The sequence below is a fragment of the Cornus florida genome, unplaced genomic scaffold (genome assembly GCF_030987335.1).
Source record: "Cornus florida cultivar Cherokee Brave unplaced genomic scaffold, ASM3098733v1 CherokeeBrave_3.0.0_Hap2_Chr07, whole genome shotgun sequence".
Taxonomy (NCBI): Eukaryota; Viridiplantae; Streptophyta; class Magnoliopsida; order Cornales; family Cornaceae; genus Cornus; species Cornus florida.
The window spans coordinates 74,819,885-74,839,970 of record NW_026775577.1 but is presented as its reverse complement, the minus strand read 5'-3'; positions in this window follow the sequence as shown (position 1 = coordinate 74,839,970).

Here is a 20,086-nt window from a genome sequence, read left to right as displayed (position 1 = left end):
GTACTCTAGTTGCTCCCGGTGTCCATAGGGGCATGGATGTAAAGTTCTTTGAAATTATTTTCTTTTCTTGGGGTGTTTTTTGTAAATATATTTTGAAGATATTTTATTTCAGGGATTTTTAAGAAAATATTTTTGGAAGATATTTTCATTCTGGGCAATAAGTGCAGTTTTCACTTTTTGGAGGGGCCATTGTGCAATTAATGAAAGTTATTGCAAAATATCTTGTTTTGAGCCTGGATCCTCGTACGAGATTCATTTTCACATTTCGTCGAGTTGTGTACTCTTAGATTTTTCTCCTGGTCGATGTTTTCCAGTTTCAGGGTTTCTGGCCCTAGTTTGCGCCAAATTTGTTTTGAGCATAACTTTCTGCTCGGGACTCAGTTTTCGATGCCGTTTCTTTCGTTATTCATATTTTATCATTTTGAACCTTTTTTGTTCATAAATTTTTGCCATTTGAGTGCGTATGCTCAAATTTTACTTTTTCGGACCCGGCAGGGCCCGTTCGAGGCACTTTTTGAGATTTCTATAAAAGGGGGGTGAGATATTTCATTTTTCATCTTCTCCCCTTATCATGCATGACCTGGAGCTCTCATGGCAGCCCAAGGGGGGCTTCTATCTTCTCTCTCCTCTTTTGGTTCACTTTTCCTTGATGGAAACTCTTCGGCCTTAACGTTTGTTATTCCCTTAGCCGTGCTCTACCTTTCCCCCTTATTAGAACTCAGTTTTGACCATTTCTTAAGTTTGGTTTTGAGGTCAAGTTATGATTTTGATGGGCTTTCATGGGGGTTATGTTCACGGCGTTGTCCCCGACAAAACCTAGTAGTTTCGTCGGATTCGGAGCCGTTCTATTTTGATGGCTTTTGAGATTTTCATCTCAAATTGAGGTAGGAAATGTTTTAGGATTTATATGTCTTGTATTGAGTGTTTCTCATGATTATACAACTTATATGTACGCCTTGTATCAAATTTAGAAAGTTGGTAATTTATATTTCTTTGTATAAAATTTAAAATTCATGATGATATATAACTTTGATTTGAATTGTGACAAGCTAAAAAATCATGTTTTAATATGTTTGTTAACATATATTAAATTGGTATTGATTGAATAAAAATTACATATTTTAATTAATATTTATCTTTTGTGAAAAATTAAAGTGCATGGCCGTACCAGGCATCAAAATTAAGTTGTAGTATGCTTCTAAATTAGGTTTTGGCATGTTGTTTAACATATTTTAATTTGAGAGCATTTGGACAAGTATGAAAATCTAGAGATTTTAATTAAAATGATTAATTAAAATCTAATTACGGGTTCCGTTGGCCTAATTGAGTGCTTAGCTTGATATTTGTGATAACTATGACTTATGTACTAGCATATGTTAATTTGCGACCATTTAGAGTTGTTTTTGAATTGAGAGATTTAATTATCATGATGTAATTAAATTCTACCTTGTTGCACCGTTGATTGAATCATGTAATTGACATTGATAATATGTTTAAGGCATGATTTTAGGCGTATAATGGAATTATGAGTTTATGTTCCAATATTGAATTAATTGTTATAGCGTGTAACGAATCGCACACTGAAGATTCGACATGTGATATTATTATAGTGTGTAATGAATCGCGCTCTGAAGATTCGACATTGTCATCCTATAGTAGTTTGTGGATTTAGAGCATGTGTTGTGTGGTTACAACCTATTTGTGCATGGAAGGTGACTTAGTGCATTATATAAATTACGTATAAATTGTGAACTTATTTAATTATTTTGGAGTCTTGGGACATTGTTACTGTGATATGGCTAAAGTACGGCTTTAGTGCGGGAGGTATGAGTTCCTCCCAATTGCGATAGTGCGCACTAAGGCGGTCTTCCCAGCAGGTTAATGCCTGGAATAACCAATTTGTTCTTGGTTTAGTCCGAGACGTGATGTCCAAGTCTTCCACTATTTGTTTTCGCGTGCAATTACAGGTTAACAATCACGTTTATATTATGACTTGTGGTTTTGGTTATTGGCGATTTTGATGTTGTTAAGTACATCTATGTTAATGATTTTCATGAATCATTTTAATGTTGTTAAGTGTATTCGTGTTTATGATTTTCAATAAATCATTGTGAGCTTTTAAATGTTGTTACGTACATTCTTGTTTTATGATTTTTAATGAATCATTATAAACTTTTGATGTTGATAAGTACATCCATGCTATATTGTTCAAATGTAATTTAGGAATGATCCTATAGATTCATTTGGAACATAGACGTTAGGTGATATGATCACTTTTGTCATTTTCGTATTTTAGATTTCAAATTGATGACTTGAGAATCTATATTTTGTTGCTTTGAATAGCATGCTCCTATGTTCTTTGAATTGCATGAATGATGTGATTTATGCTAGAAATGATCTTAGGTAGCTTAGGATGCTCCCTGAAGCTCACATTGACTTAGACGTTAGGTGGAATGAACTACAATAATTAAATTATGCAAAATTGTAAAACGTAGGTCGATGCATGCTCATTTCCTACGAGTAGCTTTATGTTACTAACCCCTACGATACTGGGGCATATTTCAGGTACAAGATACAAGATTGGAGATTGCAATTGCTTGGGTGATTTGCTGAGTTGAGCTTCTTTACAAGCATTCTTGTTCACATGCAAGTGTTAGCATGTTCATGATTTGTCTATGAAATGTAATTTTTCTAACTTGGAGGTTTGACATGTCAAATGTTGTAAATGTATTGTAATGAGGCCATAGGACATTGTAACACATCTATTTGTTCATATTACATACACTTGCATGCTCACTTTGGCAAACAATACCTTCCTTGATGAAACAAAAACCTAAAGTTGCATATTTTTTTATTTAACCCTATTCTATTACAAGGGCATTTTGGGTATTTCAAAATGATTTTTATTCATTTGTCCTCACAAATCATGTAGAAAACTTGATTTTGAGGGGGGTTTATTTTTTGTGTTTTTCCAGAAAACATCATCTTGGCCCTCAAAAATCCATATTTTTCCAGAAAATCTTTGCTGCCAGGTTTTGCAAATTTTTAATACAAATGTAGTTGGTACTATTCATCGACTTTTTTTTGAAAATCGTCACGACCGATCCAAAACTTCCGGAGGTCTTGTGGGTGTATTTTAAGATTGTATTTTCAATTTAGGTAATTTAAAAACCTCCCGAAGCCTTATTTCCAAAACTTGGGCAGTAGCTCGGATTAGTTCCTCTTGACCTGATTTTCTTGGGGGCATTCTGGGCATTTTACAATGCATTTTTTTTGTTTCCATCCATTAACGGGGTAGAAAACTTGATTTTAGGGGGGGTTTCTTCTTTGAGTTTTTCCAAAAAAGTCCATTTAGATGCCCGTTTTTACTCTCAGTTGCAGCAGTGGTGGGTTGTCCTCGTCGGGCCACCACGACATCATTTTTGTTTTTGATCTTTCTCCCCTGTCTGGACTCCAAATTGAGTGAAATTTGTTTTGAACTTAACTAATTTTCCATTGTCTTTCCAGCGGTGTGCTCGATAGCACCTGAATCCACTTTTTGTAAAATGACCATTTTGCCCCTAGGTTCGTTTTGTCCGTTTTTGAAACGACACTTCTGCATTTGTTTCCTTTGGGTTCTGTGACCTCATTGAGGGTCACATTGGTGTCTTAGAGATGCATTATATCTCTAGAGACCGTTGTTTCACCTTTCACTTCCGCATTTCAGATCCATTATCGGGTCATCTTTTGGTCATCACTGACGCACCGGGTTTAGAAAACTTGGGCCGTCACAATTACACATCAAGGAAACTACATTAGCTTCTAAAATACCATACACCCATGGTATACAAAATATGACTTCAAAAGTAATTCATGTTAAACACTTGCATGTCAATATACAAAAATGCTTCAAATTGCTCATAAGCCCCTAAAGATGATGAGCATCCAAGAACATAGTCTCTTTACCTGTAAAACAACCCAAACCACTAGGGTGAGTAATCAAGTTACTCGTAGGAAGAAGCATATGTGTATACCCTAAAGTTTTAATGTCATTGCAAGATCAATATAGACGAATACAAGGGATACACTATAATTAAGGCATATAAACCACCTTCCGTGCACAAGTATTTTGAAACCACACAAACCATGTCTTAGGGTTCCAAGTCTAAAATGGCATACCAAATGACAATTCCTCATCATGATATTATGCACAATACAATACCACCATCTTATCAATTAAAACCATGCCTCAACAATAAGCTTTATATACTAAATTACAACATTATAGTATGAAGCTTCTAAAATAATTACAATTACCAATAGTAATCAACTAGAATGTAGAATTATCACCATAATAGTATAGTAATACAAGTCAATAAGAGTTCTATGCAACATTAATAACCCTACATAAGATACCTACACAACATACATGCTTAAATCAATAAACCCTAAGTCAATCATAAGGATTTCTTCTAATATGCAATAGTACAATTCTAAAAGCATGTACACAATATATATTAAACCCCAAAGGATTATAAAACACTTAAAATATAAACATACTACCACCCCTACCTCAATAGAGAATTGAATCTTTATAATCTAAGCAACCAAGCTTAAAAATGGAAAACAATTCTAGGGTTAATGAAGAGGAGAGTGAGATGAAACTTTTACTTTCCAAGGTTTTTGGTCTAAAGTGAGTGTAAGGAGTCCAAAAATGAAGTCAAAGCTCTAAGCCAAGCTTTTCCTTCAATGGTGGCTAGGTTAGGGTTTTGAGAGTAAGTGAAATAAAAAAGATGAAGTGAAAAATGGTGAGTGGAGGATCTAGTATTGCTCCACTCACTATGTGCTCTTATACTACCTCTCATACACACACAATGCAAGACTAAAATGTTAGTGTACACTTGTCACAAATCCATGGCTCCTTCCTAGGCTTAATTCTAAGTCTACATTTGTCAACCATCCAAGCCAACAAATGCACCAATCCTAGGCCAACAAGTGGGTGAATCTCTACCCTCTAAATGTCAATAGATTATGCATCCAAGCCACTCCACTCCAATGCCAACAAGTGGCACAATGAGAGTGTGACACTTGTCACACTTTCCAAAAATTACAAAAAAAAGTCCTTTTTCAAAATATCTTACAAATTAAATTACAAAATGGTCCCTAAGATGAAAAATAATTATTTTTTATAACTACACTAAAACCCTAAAATCAAGAATAATTACAATAAAGTATGCATCCATGCCCTTTACAAAAAGTAAGCAACTAGAATGTATTTTCTACGAAAGTAAAAATACAAATACTTGGAAATCAAATATTATGGATGCATGCAAAGCCGGAGTCAAATCCGAGCACAAAAAGTGAGATTATGCAAAGAAAAATGACAAACGGGAAAAAGACAAAATAAGAAAAAGACGAAAAAAGAAAATCACCGAAAAAGGAAAGGGAAGAAAATGACCGAGTCATTACAATGACTGTGCAATGTCTAAATCCCTTAAGCTTTCTAACTAACCCATGTAGCAAGTGTTAGGCCAACAACTCCCAAATTGGATGGCTTTAGGGTGCTAAGTGTAAGGACACTCCAAGGGCTTAATAACTCGAGTTAGCAAGGCTACGAACTTAAACAAGTCATTTTAATTATTCAACTTCTTCTTTCTTTTTCTTTTTTTTGGTTCTTTTTTTATCATGCCAAAGATATCCATTCATTAGGGTCATCAATTCAAATCAACTAATTCATGGTCAAGGTAAATTAGGTTGTATGCCTCACAATTAAGTTTCCGGTGTGCAGACGTGAAGTGTGAAGCATAGAAGAGAGTGATACTCGAAGATAATATAACTGAAGCATCTATACAAACCATTTTGAATCCACATGTTCATTTCAGATTTACCTCAATTCAAAACTATCATTTGCCTCTATACACAAAGTTTTCAACACATGCTTCAATCTCCAATAAGTTCCAAGACTACAAAATCATTGCTTTCCAATTTATTTGAACAAAATAGCAAAAACAACAATATAAACACTATGTACACCAAAAATACCCCCAAACTTGAATGTCACATTGTCCTCAATGTGTGAAGACAACGAATGAAAATTGTAAAAACAAGGGGTAAAAAGAGCAATAATACCAAGTTGGGAGGAAAAGTTAGTGGTGTGGACTACATGCCACCATGCGAAATCCAAAAGCAATGCCTCCAAACTTGGAATGAGCAAGCTGCAAAGAGAACACTAATAGATACAAATGAAAAATATGAATACACACTGAAGAAAGAAATAAAAATGAAAAACTGAACACAAGTATGCAGTAATCAGTAAAAACAAAAGAGGAAAATTTTATTTATAATGAGGTTGACAGTTACAAATAATATTGTAGTGCCAAAATGCCAAACCTAACATACTATATCAGAACAGATTCCCTAACTGTAACAAAACAACATCACATAAAAATAAAAATAAAAACAACCCAAAAACTGAAATAACCATACAACATGCTAAACGCAAAACATAGACAAGAACGGTTCAAGCGGTGCTAGCTAGGGACCAGGAGGGAAACGGGCAAGGAGTGTATTGAGGAGGTTTTTAGTTTCAAGCCTCTCTTCATGAGCAACTCAACGGTCTTCTGTAGCAACATGACGGTCTTCCACTACAGCAAGGTAGTCTTCCCGCATGGCCCTATTATAGTCAACTAGGGTGCTCTCAAAAGTGTCCATCCAAGCATGGAGAACAGCAATGCTATCCCTAAGAAAGGCATGCTCATTCTGAGGTAAAATAGGCAGATCCTCCCAAGTGATGTAATCTTCTGCCATAAGATCATCCTCATGGATGGGAGGAAATGGTGCCCGTGGTGGAGGAACAGCAGCTGGCTGATTTAGCCTAAGATGGCCAAGAACATTATTCCATCTCTGTATGGAAAATGGCTATATCTTTTTGCCCTTCTCTTCATTGGCTGGAATGACATAACCTTTGTGCTTAAGAAGCTTGGTAATGAAGAATGGCAATGGCAAGGCCCGAGGTTGAACCTTTTGATGCTTCAGCTGAATGCATTCTTCCCAAAATTTCATGAATTGGTTCCAAATTAAATCCGAAATAGAAATCTAAAAGCCATGGTCTATAGCATACAAAACATCCAACATTAAACCGCGGCGCTCGGTGCTGTGTACTAAAGGGCACACATTATGCTTAAAAACTGAATCAAGGAACCAAACATGCTCGAGCAGAGTGGACTTGAGAGTGAAACTATGAGGCTTATGAGGATTAGCCATATTGCAAATTGCTACAACAATTTACTCTATGGTTAAATCATCAACTTCCTAAAATAACGGACAACCCCTAGCAGCCAAAAGATCATCAGGGCACTGAAGAGGACAGCCCAAAACAGCCACAATGTAGTCGAGGTTGAATGAATAGATAGTGCCATTAATGGAGGTGGCGAGAGTGTTGGCCGGCTCGTCCGGGTAATGGAGATTTTGATAAAACAGCCTTACCACTCGCGGGTAAGCAACTTTCATAACCAGTTTGCATATGCCTTGTAGACGCCGATTTTTCAATTCAGTGACTGCCCAAGAGGACATTGGGTGGTCAGCAAAGACATCTGTGAGAAGGAAGTGGTGCTTATAGTTAAGCTTTTTGGCAAGCCAAGCAGCCCTTGGGACCTCTCGGACCATAGCAGAGGCAGCCTCAGATGCTCTAGGATGCCTAGATGATTCCCCACAAGCCATTTGGAGATGGAGAATTGGATGAGGAATTTCAACGAACACCTGGTGTGCACACAGAAAAAATAAAATAAAATAAAATAAAATAAAATAAAAGGGGGAAAGTTCACTAATAATGGAGAAAACCCAAAATTTTGTCCAAGAAAGGACCCTAGCAATGGACAAATCTCAACAACATATCAACAACCTCTATTAATTGATCTCCCATACTCCTTAATATGAAGATAAAGAAAATTGGAGGGAAGGAAATCAAAGAAGAGAGCCTACCCAGAAGGAAGGAGCAAGAAGAAGTCTAGGAAAAATTACAAGTGCTGAGAATGGAGGGGTGAGTGATGGTATTTAAAAGAATGGGATGCATGAATGAGGAAGAGGAAGAGATGATGGAGTAATGGGGTGCTGTATGTATGGGGCGGTGAATGTGGAAGTGGAAGGAATAATGAGTAAGTGAGAAGAGAGGGAGAGGAAATGGTTTAAAAAGGGGGAGCCGAATAGGACAAGCGCTCATCTGACATGGGACGAGCACTCGTATGACATGGGACGAGCGCTCAAAAATGAGGCAGTGAGATTTTTCGAGTTCCGAGCGCTCGTTGGGCTGGACGAACGCTCGGAAATGAGGCAGTGAGCAAATTGCTAATTACGAGCACTCGTGGGGCTGGACAAGCTCTCGTATGACATTAGGTTGAGCTGTGAGGGTGTAGTGGCTAGACGGACGACCGCTCGTCCCTATCATAGAAACAAATAAAGAAAAATTAAAGAAATGGGATGCCATCTGAGCTCAGGAATGCAAACCAAAATCGAACTGAACCCACAAAGCTTGATAAAACAAGGAAGAAGAGATCACTGAAGAACTCAGTTCTTCCCATAAATGCTAAATTTTATGTCAATAGCTGGACGAACACGATTTTGCATTAGTCCTTATAAATTGGGTCCGTTAATAGGACTTTCTCCACTTTTCGAATCGGGACTATGCCATCGACATAAGGTTTGAGCCTTTGGCTATTAACCTTAAAAAGAGATCCATCTGTGGGATCGTGAAGTTCAATGGCACCATGAGGAAAGATAGATGAGATAATATATGGACCATCCCACCATGAATAGAGTTTACTGGGAAAGAGTCGCAACCGAGAGTTAAAAAGCCAAACTTTCTATCCGGGGGCAAAAGACTTATTGACAATGTGTTTGTCATGAAATGTTTTAGTCTTTGCCTTGAAGATTTTGGCACTTACATACGCATCATTTCGAATTTCCTCAAGCTCATTGAGCTGCAATTTGAAAGTAGAGCCGGCTTGTTTTAGATAAAAGTTAAACCTTTTTATAGCCCAAAAAGCACAGTGCTCTAACTCAACTGGGAGATGACAAGCTTTGCCAAAGACAAATCAATATGGTAACATGCCAATGGGCATCTTATATACTGTCTGGTAGGCCCAAAGCACATCGTTTAGTTACAATGACCAATCTTTGAAATCCGATCAAACTGTTTTTTCCAAAATGTGCTTAATCTCACGATTAGATACTTCTACTTAACCACTCGTTTGAGGGTGGTAAGGTGTGGCGACCTTGTGAGTGACGAAGTACTTAAGAAGGACGGATCGGAGATAGCGGTTATAGAAATGAGAACCTCCGTCACTGATGAGGGCTCTAGGCATACCAAATCGGCTGAAGATGTTCGATTGAACGAACTTGACCATAACTTTATGTTCATTGGTTTTGGTAGCCTTAGCCTCAACCAATTTAGTCACGTAATCCACCACTACGAGAATATACTCATAGCCATAAAAGGATGGAAACTGTCCCATGAAATCAATTCCCCACACATCAAAAATTTCTATGATTAAGATGGGGGTCAGGGGCATCATGTCTCTTCTAGACATGGCTCTGAGCTTTTGGCAGCACTCACAAGACTTGCAGAAATTGTAAGCATCCCGAAATAGAGAGGGCCAATAAAATTCGCTTTAAAGGACATTGTCAGAAGTTTTCTTGGCGCTGTAGTGTCCTCCACATGCAAGAGTGTGGCAGAAATTTAGGACACTTAAGAATTCAGTTTCAGGAATGCATCACCGAATGATTTGATCTGAGCAATACTTTAACAATTCATGATCTTCCGAAAAGAAATTTTCGACTTGGGAGAAGAACCGGTCTTTCTCTTGTTTAGACCAACGGGACGAAATTTTTCCTACCACAAGATAGTTGACAATATCCACAAACCAAGAAAGATTTGTATGAGAAATCTGAAACAGTTGCTCATCCGGGAAGGAATCACGAACTGTAGAAAATTCAGAAGATTTCTCAATGAGTAGACAAGAGAGATGGTCGGCGACGACATTGTCTATCCCTTTTTTATCCCAAATTTCAATATCAAACTCTTAGAGTAAGAGTATCCATCAAATTAGCCAGGGTTTGGTTTCTTTCTTTGTGAGCAAATACCTTAAAGCGGCATGGTCTGAAAAGACAATGACCTTGGACCCAAGAAGGTAAGAGCGGAATTTGTCCAAGGCATACACCACAGCTAGCAACTCTTTTTCAGTGGTGGTGTAATTCAATTAAACATCAGAAAGAGTTTTACTAGCATAGTAGATAGCATGTAGTAGCTTGTCCATATGCTGGCCCAAAACCGCACCTAATGCATAATCGGATACATCACACATGATCTCAAATGGAAGAGACCAGTTAGCCGGTTTCATGATTGGGGCTGAGGAGAGAAGAGTACAAAGCTTCTTGAAAGCTTCCAAACATGCTTCATCAAAATTGAAGTGAATATCCTTGGCAAGAAGATTACACAAGGGCCAGGATATTTTGCTAAAGTCTTTGATGAAGCGGCAATAGAAGCCGGTATGACCAAGAAAGGAACAGATTTGTCAGACAAAATTTGGAGGAGGAAGGTTAGAGATCAATTCGACTTTTGCTTTGTCACCCTCAATTCCCCTTTTAGAAATAACGTGCCCCAAGACAATGCCTTCTTGGACCATGAAATAACTCTTTTCCCAACTTAGAATCAGATTTATCTCCTTGCATCTTTGAAGCACAAGTGATAGATTATGGAGACAAGATTCAAAGGAAGATCCAAAGAAGGAAAAATCATCCGTGATTACTTCCAAAAACATTTTGACAATATCAAAAAATATGGATATCATGCACCTTTGGAAAGTTACCAATGCATTGCATAACTCGAAGGGCATGCATCTACAAGCAAAAGTTTCAAAGGGACATGTGAATGTGGTCTTCTCTTGATCTTGAGGATCAATTGCCACTTAGTTATAGCCAGAATAACCATCAAGAAAACAATAGTAGCTTTGGCCGGCTAGCCTCTCTAGGATTTGATCAATGAATGGGAGTGAAAAATGATCCTTCCTAGTGGTAGAGTTGAGTTTTCGATAATCAATGCACACACGCCACCCAATGGTGGTGCGTTGTGGCATAAGTTCTCCCGCTGAATTTTCAACAACGGTGAGGCCGGATTTCTTAGGAACAACTTGAGTGGGGCTTACCCACTTGCTATCCGAGATGGGGTAGATGATTCCCGTATCTAGGAGCTTGATTACTTCTTTCATGACCACCTCCTTCATGTTTGGATTCAACCGGCGTTGCACCTCTCTAGACGGTTTGGCGTCATCCTCCATATAAATGCGGTGTATACAAATAGAGGGGTTGATTCCTTTTAAATCAGCCACTGCCCAGCCAATAGCTTCTTTGTGCTCTTGTAGCACCGCTAAAAGGCTATTTTCTTGGTCCTTTGAAAGGTCAGATGCAATGATGACCGGAAGAGTGTTATTTACACCAAGAAATACATACTTGAGGTGGACCGGGAGCGGCTTTAACTCAAGTTGTGGTGGAGATTTCAATGAAGGTACCGAAGGAGTGCTGGAAAGTTGAGGAAGTGGTTCTCTTGGCACTTTCTAAGAGGGAAAGTCTATGATAGCACCAACTTTGAGCATAGAATTGACCTCTTGGATGGATTGGTCGATGTCAAAGTTTTCGAAGGCAAAATGAGACATGCAAGTTTCAAGAGGATCCTTGCTTAGAATGAAAGGGAGAGATTCTTCAACCACTTCATCTAACACATCAATAAGAAAACAATCATCCTCATCATGAGGATGTTGAGTTGCATGGAAGATGTTAAGTTTGACTTGCATGTTTCCAAAGGCAATATCCATTACTCCGGTTCGGCAATTTATTGAAGTATTAACTGTAGCTAAGAAATGCCTACTGAGGATCACGGGAATATGTTTCTTTGGATCATGGACCGGTTCTATGTTAAGAACCACAAAGTCTACCGGGAAGTAGAATTTGTCCACTTTGATAATCACGTCTTCAAGATTTCCCCGTGGGTGCTTGACCGATCTGTCGGCAAGCTACAAGACCACGTTAGTTGGTTTAAGGTCTCCCAACCCAAGTTGTAAGTAAACTGAATAAGGAATCAAGTTCACACTCGCTCCTAAGTCAAGGAAGGCCCTTTCTATCTCATTGTCACCAATGACATACGAGATTGTCGGGGCACCCGGATCCTTATACTTTGGAGGAGTGTTGTACTGAATTATCGCACTTACTTGTTTAGTTAGTCTTATCTTCTTCGGTAAATGACTTTGGGAAGTGCATTTTTTAGTACACAAATCCTTGAGAAATTTGGCATAGGGAGGAATTTGCTTGATAGCATCCAAGAGAGGTAGGTTGATCTTTACTTGCTTAAAGACCTCCCACATGTCCTGAATTTTACAGCCTTTGTTCCCAAAATGTATCGACTCTTGGAGATGTTAAGGAAAATAAGCCTTAGGCTCATAAGATGTCTCCATATTTAGGGTCACAAGCTTGGAATTTTCAATGCTGGACTTTGGATTTTCATGAGTGAAATTTGGATTAGATGAGATGAGATGAGATTTGGACTTTTGGGAGGAAGAACTTTTTCATCTTTTCCTCCATTAACCTTATTATCCAAAATTCAACCACTCCGAAGTGTGGTGATTGCTTGAACATGTTCATGAGAAGGTCCACTCATAGGAGGGACTTCATCAATCACATGGATCCCTCTAGGATTCACAAATGGTTAAGCAGGAAGTTTTTCTGTATCCTTTTGAAGAAGTTGGTTCATTGAAGTAGCTATTTATCCCACTTAATTCTCAAGTTTAGCTATTAACTGAGTATGTGAATAAACCATTTGGACAGTGGGCTGCAATGAAGCCAATAATTGCTTGTTAGAATTTAACATTTGCTTGTTAAAGGATTCCATCATTTGCTTATTTGCAGCAAGAATCTCATCAGTTGGAAACACAGGAGCTGGAGTAGAAACATTTGAATTATAGGGAGGACGGTAGCTTGAAGAGGCCTGAAATTGCCGATATGGAAATTAAGAAGTGGGCTGATTTTGCTACCCTTGATTCTGAAATGTCAAATTTTGTGGGGTTAGTTGCCTCCATGAAAAATTCGGATGATCTCTCCATCCCGGATTGTAGGTATTGGAGTAAGGATTATTTCCAGGTCTGGAGAACATGGCATTTGCCTGCTCTTGATTGTTGCTGGAAAATTGCTCCGGTGTGGGGCAATCTTTCGAGAGATGAAATGAGCTAGTGCATGATGCACACACCACACTTGCTAAATTTTGAGATAGAGAATCAGAGAGATGTGGTGCCATTAATTAGTAGAATTTGTGAGCTATGGCATCTACTTGAGAAGATTCTTCCCTCATTGTCTTTAGTTGACATAGATTGGTGTTCTTTGCATTGTTTGATGTTGGAGCCCTACGAGAATTATGTTGCAAAGAGTTTTCACTCAAATTCTTGAGTAAGGTCCAAGCATCATTCCCATTTTTAGACATGAACATTCCTCTACATGATGAGTCAACCATAAATCTATGTGGTTCGGTTAAACCATTATAGAAAGCTTACACCAATTGCCATTTTGGAATTAGGTGGTGTGGACATTTCCTAAGAAAGTCTTGAAGTCTTTCCCAAGTCTCATAGAGTTGTTCTCCAACGATTTGTGAAAAACTAAGAATGGAACGCCTCATTTGATTGGTCTTACTCACCGGATAATATTATTTTAGGAATTCTTGTTGCAATTGTGCCCATGTAGTGATGGAATTTGCAACAAGGGAGTTCAACCAATATTTTGCCTTATCTTTTAAGGTGAATGACAAGAGACGCAAATAGAGTGCATTTTCAGGGAAACCCCTCATCTTGATGGTAGAGCAGATTTCAAGGAACTCATCAAGATGCTTATAGGGGTCTTCATTTTTAAAGCCATGAAAGGATGGAAGCATTTGAATTATGATAGATTTAATCTTATATTGGGTTGCATCGATGTTTAGCATCACTCTGCAGGAAGGAGAGACAAAAGTTGTAGGGATGAAATAGTCCCTAAGAGTCATAGGTACCACATTTGGAATTTCAGCCCTTTCAAGATTTATATCCTCATTCCGCAAATTTTCTTCATTTCCTGCCATGGTCTTGAATTCAAGTTCAATTCCTCTTAAATTTTTGGATTCCCTAAGGTTTCTTCTAAGAGTCCTTTTAAGTAAATTTATATCAATTGGTTCTTCAAGAGTTGGCAAAGATAATGACCTACGGCCCAACATCAACAACAAAATTCACACAACAAACACAACACCCCTTCACCATAACATCCACATACAATGTTCTTTTTCTCCTCAATTATCAACAAAACAGAAAATAAATGGCCACGACAAGGACTGATGCTTTGCAAATTAGAAAAACAGAAATAGCCTCTACAAGGGCTTCAAAATTTAAAATCATTAATTTATCCACAAGCAAAAGATTCATAACTTTTAAAACTAGAACTTTAAAAACCTTTCCTGGAGTCCTTTAGACTTACAATTTTCAGTTTTTCCTTGGCAAGCCTTGTGTTCCTAGAATCTCACAAATAATACTTAAACACAAAAATCACCAAAACCAAACTGAAAAATATCCACAAAACACAATATTCACAATCAAACCAAAGGTAATTTTTAAACCTCGGTTACAAAACCTTTTGCAATCCCTGGCAATGGTGCCAAAAAATAGTGGTTGAAATATGTTTACCAATATTAATCAACACTTGCAATAGCATAAATCATTGTAAAATAGGGCTATCATAAGGGTAAGTCGAACCACAAGGATTGCTAGTTTATGGCAACCAAGGCTGTAAAATCACTTTTAGTTTGATGAAAGAGGTGTATAAGGTTTGGTTTATTTGTCACTTAGAACTAAGAATTGAAATTTGCATAAAACGGTAAACGGAATGAATTTAAGGTGAATAAAACTTATGTAGAGAGAGCTAAGGAAATGAATCCACCACAAACCATACAAACATGCTTGCTTGCAATTAACTTGGGGAACAAATTATATATGTGACCATGATATGTAAAAATACATGATTACTACAATATCTTCAAGAATTTCATAAAATAAAGAATTAAGTATAATCCATCAAAGTTTTAAATGATTTCACTACCTAGACTAGGGTGTAGCTTAAGGCATGCTCACTAAGCTATGGACTATCAAATTCCTCAATAAGTATGATGAGAGCACATGAAGTCAAAAACTAAGCATAATCCATCAAAGGTGTTCCTAAGCTATAGACTATCAAAATTTCCATACAACATGCCATTAAAAACCATTTCATAATCTCATCTCCATTCTCACTATGAAGATGTAAGTAATATAATTATGAGAAAATACAATCTAAGACAAGATAATAAGTTCAACACAATCATTTATTGAAATGAAGAGCCACTACAACTTGAGTAAATCTCTAGACTATGAAACTATCATATACATATTTCATTCCCCAAATTAAAATGCAACTGGAGCATAATTACAAGGAAAGGTGCCATCACCTCCCTAGGAAGGGAGTTAGTTACCCATAGCAGTAAGGGAGGAAGAGGGTGAAGAACTCAGCCCTTCCATTCCTGCTACTTTCAGCAAAATATAACCAAAAAGCTCTCAAAAACTTAATATTTCTCTCTTTAGAATTATCCTCCAATAACTCAATAATGTTTGACAATGATCACCCTTTCTTAAAATATATAAAATGTCTACCAAAGCTGTGACGGCCCAAGTTTTTCAACCAGGTGCGTCAATGATGAACCGAAAAATGACCCAATAACGGATCCGAAATGCGGAAGCAAAAGACAAAACAACATCATTGCTCTAAGACACCATTATGACCCTCAACAAGGTCACAGAACCCAAAGGAATTAAATGAGGAAGCAACGTTTCAAAAACGAACAAGATTGAACCTAGGGGCAAAATTGTCATTTCTAGCTTAAAAGTGGGTGCCACCGAGCACACCATTGGAAAGACAACAAAAAATTAATGAATTTAGACTCAAGAATCACTTGATTCGGAGTCCGGATGAAGAAGATATGGCTTACGGAAGAAGAAGGGGAAAAACGGTCAAAAAGTGCAAACCCTAGATCATCTAACCGGTTACCAAGCCTTCCAAACCGGTTAGGAGACAAAAAAAAAAAAAAAAAAAAAAAATTGACCAAAACACTGCCCAAGCACATGTAACCGGTTACCAAACTTCTTGTAACCGTTTACATGTGAAGGAGGTAGAATGGGCAGCAAGAAATTCTGGCACCAGGGGTTTTTCGGGAAAAAAAGGAAATTTGAGGATCTAGATGACATTTTTTGGAAAAACTCAAAGAAGAAACCCCCCTCAAAATCAAGTTTTCTATGTGACAAGAATGAAAAATTGAAAAATACGTAATGTGAAATGCCCAAAATGCCCCTCCATAAAAACTGGTCCAGAGGGTCCAAAATGCTCCTAAATTTAAAAACTGAGAGCTGAACTTTGGATGCGATTTCCGATGCCAAGATGGCATTTTCTGGAAAAACACGAAAAAGAAACCCCCCTAAAATCACATTTTCTAAGTGACCATATAAAGAACGGAATTTATTTCCCAAAGAAAATTCCCAAAATACCCTTAGGTCAGAATGTGCAACAAAAATATAAAATGAGTCCGTAGGAGGCTCATTTCACCAAAGAAGAAACTTTGCCCGGAAACAACCATGCACACAAACGTAACTTACCTAATAAGATGTGCTACAATGGTCTGTGGCTCAAAAATATGGCCGACACAAAATAAGACCCCCCCAAAGGCCAAAATGCCAAAAACGAAGTTTGGAATGAAAACTTGAAACCTAAAATCATGAAATGGTTTCGAAATGCCGTTTGGCCCTTGGCCACACTTCATGCATATTAAATGAATGCTAATGGAAGAAGTTCATACACAATGCATGCTCCGGTGCAAAATAGTATACTAAAACGCATGGTTTTCCATATGTTCTCATTGAAAGCAAAAATTAACATCCATGACATAAATTTAATTTCAAAAGGAGTTTGGCCATTGGCCTCATGTCATATACATAAAATGAGAATCAAAAAGTGTGCTAAGGCACACGTTACAAGTCTAGAAGCAAATATACACATTTGACATATAAGGTTACAAATGGCTTTTCAAGCCAACCTTTACAAGAATTGAACCCTTCAAGTTCCCAAATCATCCAAGCATGTTGAGAATCTCTAACCTTGAATCCTGCACCTAAAATATGCCCCAGTATCGTAGGGGTAAGTAACATAAAGCTACTCGTAGGAAATGAGCATGCATCGACCTACGTTTTACAAGTTTGCATGATTTAATCATTGTGGTTCATTCTACCTAATGTCTATGTCAAAGGTGAGACTCAAGGAGCATCCTAGCTACCTAAGATCATTTCTAGCATCAATCACCTCATTCATGCAATTTTAGCAACATAGGGTCATGCTTACACAAAGCAACAACATAAATTCTCAAAGTCATCAATTTGAAATCTAAAGAACGAAAACGACATAAGTGATAATGCCACCAAATGTCTATGTTCCAAATGAATCTATAGGATCATTCCTAATTTACATTTGAACAACATAACATGAATATACTTGACAACATCAAAAGCTTATAATGATTCATCAAAATCATAAAACAAGAATGTACTTAACAACATTAAAAGCTCACAATGATTTATTAAAAATCATGAACATGAATGTACTTAACAACATTAAAATGATTTATTAAAATCATAAAACATGGATGTACTTGGCAACATCAAAATCTACAAAGATCATAAAGCATGGATGTACTTAACAACATCAAAATCGCTGATAACCAAAACCACAAGTCACAATATAAACATGATCGCTAACTTGGAATTGAATGCGAAAATAAATAATGGAAGACTTGGACATCTAGACTCGGAAATCTGCCGAGGTCAATGGTTGTTCTGGGCACTAACCCGCAGGGAAAACCACCCTAAGTGCGCACTATCTCAATTGGGGAGAACTCATACCTCCCGCACTAAAGCCGAACTTTAGCCATATCATAGTAACCATGTCCCAAGTGACTCCGAAATAAATAAGTTAACAACTTATATATATACGAAACTACATCCCATGCACAAGTAGTTTGTAACCACACAATACATGCTCTAAATCCACAACTACTATAGGATGACAAATGTCGAATCGTTACACGCTATAATAACATCACATGTCGAATCTTCAGTGTGCGATTCGTTACACACTATAACAATATAATCCAACATTGAAACGTAATCTCATAATTTCATTACAAGTCTAAAATCATGCTTTCAATATACAATCAACGTCAAACACATGATTTAAACCCATAATGCAATAGAAATGGAATTTAATCAAGTAAACTAATTAATTCATCTAAGTTGCAATTCTCAACCAAATGGCCTCAAATTACACATGTTAAACAACGTAGCATGGTCATTGCATTTACCAATTCCAAAACTTGATTAGGCCAATTCAATAACAAAATGGAATTTAATTAAATCATGATAATCAAATCCCTAAATTCTAAAACAACATAAAATGGTCCCATATTAACATATACTAGTATACAAGTCCTAGTCATCTCAAATATCAAGTCAAAACTTAATTAAGCTAAAGGAACGATTAAATAGATTTTAATTAATCATTTTAATTAAAGTCTTTAGATTTTCATACTTATCCAAATACTCTCAAATTTAAGTATGTTAAACAACATGCCTAGACTTAATTTAAAAGCATGCTATAAGTCAATTTCATGTAAGGTACATCTATGTAAATTTAATCTTATACAAAGAATTAAATATTACTAATTTTCTAGATTTGATACAAGTCATGCAATCAAGTTGTATAATCATGGAAAACACCCCATTCAACACATACAAAATCCTAAAACATCCCCTACCTCCATTTGAGATGAAATCTCAAATCCCCACCAAAATAAATCGGCTCCGAATCCGACGAAACTCCTAGGTTTTGTCGGGGACAACATCACGAACATGAATCCCAAGGAAGCCCCATCAAAAACAAAACTTGACTTCAAAACCCGAACTCAAGAAATGGCCAAAACAAGATTCCAATCGGTTGGAATCGAAGGCCTCGCTGAGGGGAACAATAAACACAAAGGCATCACCACTTTTTAATGAAGGGAAGAAGTCCAAAGGAGGAGAGAGAAGATGTAAGCCATGGATGGAGCTTAGACCGGCCATGAGAGAGGGGAGAGAGAGAAAAATCTAATTTTTCTTTCTAAGGCCCCCTATTTATAGAAAATCTCAAAAAGTGCCTCGAACGGGCCCCGCCGGGTCCGGAAAAGTGAAATTTGAGCAGACACTCTCAAACGGAAAAACTCTATGAATGAAAAAGATTCAAAATGAGAAAATATGAACAACGGAAGAAACAGTGTCAAAAACTGAGTCCCGTACAGAAAGTTATGCCCAAAACAAGTTTGGCACAAACTAGGGGCAGAAACCCTAAAACTGGAAAACATTGACCAGCAGGAAAAACTAAGAGTCCACGACTCGACGAAATGTGAAAATGAATCTCAGACAAGGATCCAGGCTCAAAACAAGGCATTGAGCATTAACTTTCATTAATTGCATAATGGCCCCTCCAAAAAGTGAAAAATGCGAAACTGCCCCAGAATGAGAATATCTTCCAAAAAATATTTTCTTAGATACCCTTGAAATAAAATATCTTCAAAAGATATTTACGAAAAACACCCCAAGAAAGGGAAATGTTTCCAAAGAACTTTGCACTTATGCCCCTATGGGCACCGGGAGCAATTGGAGTACTTTCTCACGAAAGTAAAGATACGTATCTCCTAGAAATCATTGAGAATGAAGATACGTGAAGTCAGAAACCAACTTCGAACACAAGAAGTATGGTTATACAAACAAAGTGACAACGAGGAAAGGACGAAATAGGAAAAAAGAAAAAATAGGGAAAAGACAAAAAGTGAATAGTGTCGAAAAACGAAAAATGCGGAACTGACTCGGTCCTCAAAGGAAGTTGTCAATCCACAGACAAGAGTCTCGGAAATCACTCCAGAGCACTCGAGACGACACTAATC